Source organism: Hemicordylus capensis, chromosome 1 (assembly GCF_027244095.1).
Source record: "Hemicordylus capensis ecotype Gifberg chromosome 1, rHemCap1.1.pri, whole genome shotgun sequence".
Lineage (NCBI taxonomy): Eukaryota > Metazoa > Chordata > Lepidosauria > Squamata > Cordylidae > Hemicordylus > Hemicordylus capensis.
This window is the reverse complement of record NC_069657.1, coordinates 171853722-171863142: the sequence shown is the minus strand read 5'-3', so window position 1 is coordinate 171863142 and position 9421 is coordinate 171853722. Positions and strand designations below refer to the sequence as shown.

Sequence of the window (9421 nt, the reverse complement as noted above, 5' to 3'; positions counted from 1 at the left end):
TATTAAAGAAAGCTTTCATGGATAAGTTTCCTTTTCCTGTTGAAGCCTGTGTGGGTGGGGTCTTTCTCTGTCAATGCGTATTGAACTTCTTCTTCAGGATTTAGTGTTTTCCTCATGTCAGGAGATACAAAAGAGGTTTGTTGTTGAAGGTACCAGAGTGTCTTATGTTCTGACTGGAGAACAGGTCTGTGGAGTGCACTGTATGTCAAACAGGTAGCCTTACCTCCAATACCAATCACACCCTGGCTCTGTGTCTCCGTGGGGTGCTGGGGACCTGGGTAAAAGGGCATGCCGGTGCCCTTTTACCCAGGTAAAAGCCTAGGGGAAATTCCTAGGCTACCCAGTGAAGTAGCACCAGGATCGACCACAATCCCAGCACTTCACACAAGCAAGCCAGGTAGGGCTGCCCAAACCAGCGTAGGGCTGCTTGTGTGAACTGCTTCATTGTGAACACCTTCCAAAGGATTCCTCTCTACCAGTAGAGCTTTAAGCCAACTTGGTTCGAACCAGGCCTGGTTAGTTTTGACCCCGAACTGGTGGAACCAGGCCAGCTAGACATCCAGCCCAGCTCAAATGAGCCAGCTCACACACCCCTTAAGGGCACATTGCTTCCCCCTATCTCCCTGGATGCTGTGATTATGATCACACTTTTGGTTTTTCCTATTGTGATGAGTTCATTGTTTTCTCAGTGCTGGGTCAAGCTCAGCAGTCAGGGTCAGTGGATGTGAAGGGTCATAAGCAGGGTCTTTTGGGAGCAACTTGATTTTCTTCTAGTGGGGAGAAAGATAGGGAGGACAAAGTGAGGAATAGCAGAAGAAAAGTAACATCGAGGGAAAATATGTAGTAAAATATATGATTAAAAACAAAACAAAGTGATCACTCAACCCATTTCTCCATCAAGATTTCAGAACTGCAGCAGATTAGGTGAGCTCTCAAGATATCCCATTCATAGATTTGTCACATATCTGGGGCACTAGAAGACAAGAATGGTCAAACTTTGAACAGTACAGCTACTCATATGGCTATACCAGTGAAAGTATGGAGGTGGAAAGATTTCAAGAATATATGGGATACGCATGACAAAAGTATATGCTCCGTTAAAAAACACAAAACAATTATCTCTAACAAGAGATAAGAATTCCTTTCATTTCTAGAACATGATTTTGTACAATATATTCTGTAGGAGGTAGGAGCTAAGCAGTCTAGCAGGTATTCTATCATCTCCAAATGCTAAATTCTATCATTTTCTTTCATTCTCTGGCTATGTAATCTTTGTCAAAACTTGATTATAGAGGGAAAGAGACCCTTCTTCAAAATAGATGATACCTTATATAGAAACTACAGTGAAATGGATAGCAATAAGACAAACTTCATTACAGGGATTGACTGGAAAAAGCTAAAGAGGAGTCTCTGGTGCATTTAAGAAAGTAAATAATTCATAACAAAAGTAAGAGAAGTAACATAACTTGACTTGTTGCACCACTGCATAAAAAGGAGGAATGTGTAAACATCACAGACAAACATCACTAATGGAAGATAGGTCCTTGATTACATTGAGAGAGAGAGAGAGAGAGAGAGAGAGAGAGAGCCCTTTCTTGGCTAGCTGGCCTATTCAAAACAATTGCTAAAAATATTTGTGATGGTTAAACATTTATTTGATCATTGTATTGACTTCTTTGCAGGTTGAATGTGAGTTTTCCAAGTTGAAAATAACTGTAATCCACAGAGTAATCCAAGCACTTCCCCATGGCAAATGAAAAACACTACTTTTATCTAGCAAATACAGAGACCTTTCTCATGATCATGTGAGAGGGCTTCAAGGTGGGCAGCGGGGAAGGTAGCAGAAGCTCGCCTTCCCCACAGATGATCCAGCTGCCGATTCTGGAAGGGTCAGGGCATATGATCCCATATGCCCAAACGCTTCCCCTGGTAGCATGGAGGTGCGGGGGTCGGGACCTCTTCAACTATAAGACTTCCAAAGAACGGAGAGCCAAGACCCACAAGGCTGCATGCAAGTGAGAAGCCCTATTCTTGCGAGCCTGCTTTGCAAACCTCTGTCAATGAAGACAGGTCTCGACAATGTGGGATTCCCCCAGGCACAAGAGACACTCGGTATGAGTATCGGGGGATCCACAACAAACACATTTCTTGAAGTTCGTCGTGCCCGGCACAAATGCCGTAGGCCAGCCACCAGCCACCGTACCAGCCGAGATCGGAGCTCAAAGAAAGGGAAAACTCCGTTAAACCCCCACCACCACCAAGAATAAAAAATGCAACTACGTGAAAAATAAGAAAGCAGGAAGAAAACAACAAGGGATAGATACAAATCTTACTCGTTGCTGAGCTGCAGATTCCACAATGTTGACTGAAGCACAGATGATGAAAGACTGAGGGGATGAGGAGTGGCACAGCCTCATATAGCAGCTGGGGGCAGGATTCCTGCTCAAAGCAGGAGAATTGAGCTTCTTAGATTCCAACAAGGTCTCTGCGCAGGGACATAGCCCATTGGTGTAAAAGACAGAGACCACGTTGAAGAAGTTGGATTGTTGTTACACATTATTAGTAATTCTGCCCAACACCTATGTCCCGACAGATGATTCTTCTCATGAATTGTGAGGGGGTATCCTCATGGCCTTATACTCTCCTGAGCAGTCCACACAGGATAAGCATCTATCATCACTGCATATGACAAATCACCCCTTTCACTGGGACAATGTTGATCCTGGTGCCCGGCCCTTCTCATGAGTAAGCCTAGGGACCACACAGGTACTCCCAGGAGAAGGGGCTGGGCTTTCCCCCCTTCCCCAACATCACTGTACAAAAATAGACCTTGGACATTTGAGAATCCTTGGTTGGGGCTGCCTTTTAAACCTGACCCCGGGTATCCCTGCCCTGTTATATGTTTCAGTCCTGGTGCTCTAATGGGGAACCCTGTTTATGTAGCCACTTGGAGTGCTTGTGCTTGTGAACATACATTATTGCCACTTCATTTGGGGGGAGCAACGCACTTACTGCACGTCCTGTCTTCCCACCCCCTTTCTCTGTCATGTCACGCGAAGAAAAATCTCGTGTAGCTGCCAAAAATTATTCATTGTGAGGATGACCTTGAATGAACCTCAGACTTGCCTGCCTTGCCTTCTTTCTAGGAGTTATGAACAAGGGACACATTGGGAAGAAGGAATGCCTATGTGTGACTTTGCCTTTTGACAGGCTGCCAAGATTGGGCTGAGATGTGGCAGAGTCCCTGTTGCCTGGCAACTGCTTTGTTGGATTGGAGACAGGTGGGGTGGGGCGAGTGCTCAGAGAGGCGGCCAGCGAGAAGTGCCACGGGCATAGAGCAAGTGCGATCCTGGGTGGTTCTGCACTGCCATCTCCATGATTGCAGTTCAGAAACTGCATAGAACTGCTGTAATTGTGCTGTCCCCATTAGGACATAACACTGCGGTGGCAAAGCCTCCGGTTTCGGCAGTGAACCTTAGAGCAAACCAAAGGTTCAAATTAGAGTTTAACGAGACAAACCACAGGTCGCTTTGAGCTCAAAACTGCAGTTGCACGAATTTGGACATAACAGAGTTCCAACCTCTGCCTCGCTTAACTCCAGTTTTGTGTTATGTCCAAATGCAGCCTATATGTCTAAGGTTGCAGTTATCATAAAGTGCTGCACCATCGATTCGATTTTGACTCCTATTGCCCATAGAGTCCTGTGGTTTTCTTTGGTAGAATACAGGAGGGTAGAATACATTTGGTAGAATACATTGCCTCCTCCCGTGCAGTAGGAGATGATGCCTTTCAGCAACTTTCTATATCACTGCTGCCTGATATAGTACCAGCGGGGATTCGAACCAGCAATCTTCTGCTTGTTAGTCAAGCATTTCCCTACTGCAGTTACTATAATATATGTAATGGAAGTAATACCCATTGAAATTGGTAGCTTACTTCAGAGTAAATTAGGATTAGATTCTGAAGCTGCAATTCTCTCTGCGCGACTGGGGTTAAGGGTGCGTTTACGCCTTTAACCTTGGCTACAGGCCATGGTAGAACGTACAGTCAGGTGGGCAGGCAGCATAGGATCTGTGCAGATCCCAGTGCTGCACACAAGCAGCCTAGGATGGGCTGCCCTAGCCTGGGTTAGGCTGCTCATGAGAAGAGCCTTAAGGTATAGTAGATAGTAGGGTTCTTCACACAATCAGTGTGAAGAGCCCAAAGGGGCTCAGCAGGGAGAGTGGGTTTGACCCACTCTTCCCACAGACACTTACCCGTCCTCGGGCGGGCAGATTGCCTGCCCAGACAAGTGGCAGCTTGGCTCTGGCACTCCCGAGCCTGGCTGCAGCTCGCCTGGCAGCTCCGGGGGTTGGGCGAAGGAAAGCACCACCGCATGCCCCCCCCCACTGGAGCCCCAGTAATGAACCGTGTGAGTGCACAGTGCATCCCTGTGATCCCCTCTCCCCTCTCCGAGTGTGCCTACCACAGCTGTGAACAGCTGTGACAGACACACAATTGCAGAGATGCGGTTAATGGAGCACTCACTCCGTTAACCTCATTTAAGGGGGAGAGTATTTAGGTGGGCTTGCTGCCATGGAGCTCCCAGGCTTGCCTGCAACTCTGGTGGTTCCCACGAGCGAGCAAAGCTGGGCTAAGGCTAGGGGTGTGCATGAACTTATTTGTACCCTAATTGAAACACCCCCAATTTGTTTTGGGTCTGAATCTCTCTCTCTCTCTCTCTCTCTCTCTCTCTCTCTCTCTCTCTCTCTCTCTCTCTCTCTCTCTCTCACACACACACACACACACACACACACCCCAAATCACCCCAGATTCTATTTGTATCAGAATTTTCAAAATCTAAATCTGTATTGATTCAGATTTTTAAAAAGGGTCCTGGGACCAAAAGAGTGGGCTCGGTCATTGAAACCACTCTCATTTGCTACCAGAGAACCTACTCCCACAACACCTCAGAAACAACAAAACCCAGTGCCCCGTGGGCTTGTGGGTTTGGGGGTGGCTGGCACCCTATGTGAACTACACCACCACTTGCTCTGGGCCACCCTGCTGCCCCCCGCAAGTGGAGTTATGGGACTGCTGAAATCCCCATTGTTCCCTATGGGGGAAGCTTAAAGACATGTGAAATTCAGAAATTCTTTAAAAATCACCCCTTTCACCAATTTATTTGAAATCTGGATGGTAGCAGGCACCCATTGGGGCACTACCACCTGACCCACTCTTCTGCCCCTGAAACCCCCTTTCTGCCCCAAATCTGCCCCAAAGACATGCCAATCTCAAAATTCTTTAAAAATAACCCCTTTGCCCAATTTCTTTGAAATCTGGGTTGTAGCTTCCTTGCACCCATTGGGCACTACCACGCACTGAAACCCACTCTAGGTCACCCTGGTGCCCCCCATTTGGAGCTATATGGTTGAGGAACTCCTCATTATTCCCTATGAGAAAAAGCTTAAGGAAGCACCAACTTCAAAAATTCTTTTAAAAATCACCCCTTTGCCCAATTTCTTTGAAATTTGGGTGGTAGCTTCCATCCATTGGGCACTACCACCCAATCCACTTTGTCCACAAAATGGAGGTCCAAATCTCCAAATTTTTCAAATCCCGATCAGGGGTAATTTGTTTGGTACCCAAATCTGGACAATTGAGTACAGGGGTGTTTTGTTTTGTCTACAAATCATCTGAATTAGCCAGATTCAGATACAAGTCATTTTGTACCCAAATCATTTCACACATCCCTGGCTAAGGAAGCCCAGTCTGATTTTGCTTACTCATGAGAATAACCTCAGTGTCTATTGTTGGGATTTTGCCATGGACATTGGCTCAGTTCTTTGTGTGGGGCACACTTTTCTGTTTGAATGTGTCTATGTACTGGCTTGGGGGTAGAGTCACAGTTTGTTTGACTGCTTCTTGCTAGCTGTCCTGAATAAGAAATTGAGAGGTTCTTCCTCTCTCTGAATAAGAGACTGCTAGTCTGTTTATTGTTTTCTTAGCCCTTTTTTTGTTAGTAATACAAACTCTTGTTTTTCAGTTAGAGTTGCTTCCTCTACAATTACTTATAGAGGATAAGTAATTTATCTGCAACATCTACAGCCCTGTGCTCATGTAAAGCTTCTTATGTTTGTCAACCAAGGGGAGGGAGAAGCAGGTCCCTATTGCTAATGTACCCATCATGCACAACCTTGGAGCATTCTTGAGAAAGTGGACTACTACCTATGTACACTATGGTAATGGAAAGCTGATCATCCAGGATTCCTGTACTTGTGATGTGCATGGGTACCACCGTTTTCTCAAAAATACTGAATGTGTGAACACCAGCGGTGTAAGCAGTGGGCATCAGGGGTGTAATTATAATAGGGCAAGGGGAGACAGTTGTCTGGTGGCCTACTGCCTTGGGGGGCTCCCAGAGGCAAGTCACATGACTGACTCCCCAAGCTGCACACCCGCCTGGTCTTCCTTCAGCTGTATTCATTCTCCGAAATTGATGTGAGTGTTAAGACCTGGAGCTACCAGAACAGCATGTCTTTCTCTAGTACCATGAAATGACTTGCATCGTCCACAATTTACAAAACCTTTAAAAAAATAATTTAGGATGATGTTCTATGGTGGCACATATATATACACATAGACTTGTCTCTGGATCCACTCCAACCTTGCTACTCCCCCAGTGGGCATGGTTCCAGTTTCCTTCTGTACATAAACATGGGGTTAATAAAGTACAGGTTTAGAATAAAGTACAGGTTTCATAGAGACAGTTGCCATTCTTAAGGGGTAATTTATCTAATAGATATTTACATAATATCTATTCAGTTTCATTTCATCCATATTTAATATCTATGCCTGCATTTGTCTGGTGAAATACTAACTGCTATTAATTGATTCTCTCTCTCTCTCCCTCTCTCTCTCTCTCTCTCTCTCTCTCTCTCATAAATAGAGCATTCGCCTAAGAAATAAATTTTAAAAGAAGTGCTTTCGCAGAATCCCAAGGAAACCTTGATACGTTTTGCCAGCCTATGAATTATAATGTATTGTCATCATGAATGTAAGTTGTTATAATTTACTTCTGACATTCAGGTTTAGCTGTTGGGCATATTGTTGGGAATGTATTCTGTTCACTTTCCTGCCTTCTAACTAAATGCCCTTCATGTTTCAGTAAAACAATCCAATCAAAACTAAAGACCAAAAGCACTGTAAAACAAATCAAGCATAGAAACAGTTCCTAAGCATTCCTGTTATACTCCATCCTTCTCTAGCCTGAGGCTTTTAATTTTCTTAAGCTGTGCACTAGTATAACTAAAATTTCCAAAGAAAATATCTGTACATAGTATGTGGTGTGTGTGTGTGTGTGTGTGTGTGCGTGTGTGTGTGTGTGCACGCACTCGCATGTGTGTGTGCGTACGATTTGGACTAGTCTTTCACAAATATAAAGCAAGGGACTAGGGAGGCCTTAGCATATGAATTCCAAGGCCGGGAGCAGGTTTTCTTAAATTAAACTTCACAACAACTGCTTGTAAGCCATGGGCTTTTGAATGATACCTTACCTCGTTGGAGTAGATTGGCTGAATTATTGTCGGAGCCTTGAGATGGAGCAAAGCGATGAACAGACTTGCTACTTATATATATGAAGTATGAGATGATTGCATCTATGCTTTGCAATTTCCATCTCCTTTTTCTTATACTCTTCTTTCTCTTTTTCCTCTCTTAAGCCTGGATTTAAATATATCATTGGGCATGCAGAGCAGAACCCTGTGGGGTTCGTTTCATTTCATTTAGATTTATATCCTGCTCTTCCTCTGAGGAACTCAAGAGCAGTGTACATGCTTATTTTTATCCTCACAACAACCCTGTGAGGTAGGTAAGGCTGAGAGATACATGACTGGCCCAGAGGCACCCGGTGAGTTCCATATGCTCAATGTATCACATTTAAACTAGTACGTTAGTTCAGTTTGCAAACCACTGTATTAGATTAATGACATTATATTATTGTTATAATGACCATTATCACCCTTCCTTTCCTCTATGGATAGAGGGCACTGTCTATGGGCCTTCCCACTTTCATTTCATCCTCACAACAACCCCATGAAGTAGTTAGGCTGTGGCTAGCCCAGGATCACCTAGGGAGGCATTACTACCACTCATTAGCACAATTTCTATATTGTACTGATGCTTCCATTCATACTGGTTGCCAATAGTTTTCATTAATACTGCTACTATTTATTTATTTATTTATTTAAACTTTTATACCGCACTTCCAAAAGGCTCAGGGCGGTTTTTGTCACCACTACTCATCCACATTTACTATTCATGATAACAGTAATATCTAAGCATCAGGTACTTCATGTGGAAGGCTATCTAGCAATGTAGAGCATAGTGTAGACAAGCCCCTGCTATTGGAACACTAGTCTGAACTGAAATGTTAGTTGGAAGGTTGATCTCCTATTCACATCTACATGAAATGACTGCACAGCAATACATTTTATCCTGCCTTCTACCTTTGATGTCATCTGACATCCTCTTAAGAGGATGTACACTCACATAGTATCAGAGGTCCTCCTATTCTGTTTTACTGAGGCATGGTGAGTGGCTGTAAGGAGTAGACCAGTCATGGTGTCATTGGCTTGGAATGCCTTCCCAAACGAGATTTATATGGTCTCATCACTGTTGATGTTTTACCATTTGGTGATTGTTGTCACCAAATCACAAGATGTGATTGTTCTGGAAGGCTTTTGGTGGTGAATGACTGCTGATTATATTTCAGTGGTTTTTATTTGGTGCTCCTGTGGATATGGGGCTGTGCTGATTGCTGTTTATCTTTCATTCTGGTTTCATTGTGTGTTTATTGATGTCTTTGAATTATGCTTAATTTTCTGCTGAGTATCACATTACGATACGATAAATCTTTATTGTCATTGTCCTGTACAGAACAACGAGATTGAAAGAATCTACAGCAACCTCTACAGGACCTAACAAGAAATAACTAAATATATCCCAATATACACCCCCCCCCATATACCCTTTGCTCTAAAAAACTCTAAAAAACTAAAAACAAAAACCCCATCAGAAACTGCATTTTGCTGCGTTCAGAGCTAACACCACTTTCGGATAGAAACTATGGCTTTTATGACCCTGTACCTCCTTCTCGAAGGCAGAAGCTGAAAGAGATCGTTTCCAGGGTGCGTGGGATCCTGCACTATCTCTACCGCTTTGTTAAAACTCCTGGTGGCATAAATTTGGTCTAAAGTGGGAAGAGTACACCCAATTATTCTCTCCGCAGTCTTAACAAACTTGGACAGCAATGCTTTTTCCCTGACTGTGCAACTCCCAAACCACACACAGATTCCATAGGTTAACACACTCTCTATGGTACAGCGGTAGAACATCAGCAGTATCTTATTTGAAAGACTATTCTTCCTGAGAGCCCTCAAGA

At 44.1% G+C, this 9421-nt stretch overlaps 1 long non-coding RNA gene across 1 annotated transcript; it reads left to right on the top strand.

Annotated features, from left to right (window-relative positions):
- The first annotated feature begins 792 nt into the window (after positions 1-792).
- On the top strand, positions 793-9212 carry LOC128322397 (uncharacterized). Its single transcript, XR_008305695.1, has 3 exons — positions 793-924; positions 6929-7036; positions 8917-9212. It is a non-coding gene; the product is annotated as an uncharacterized LOC128322397 (long non-coding RNA).
- The last annotated feature ends 209 nt before the right edge of the window (positions 9213-9421 follow it).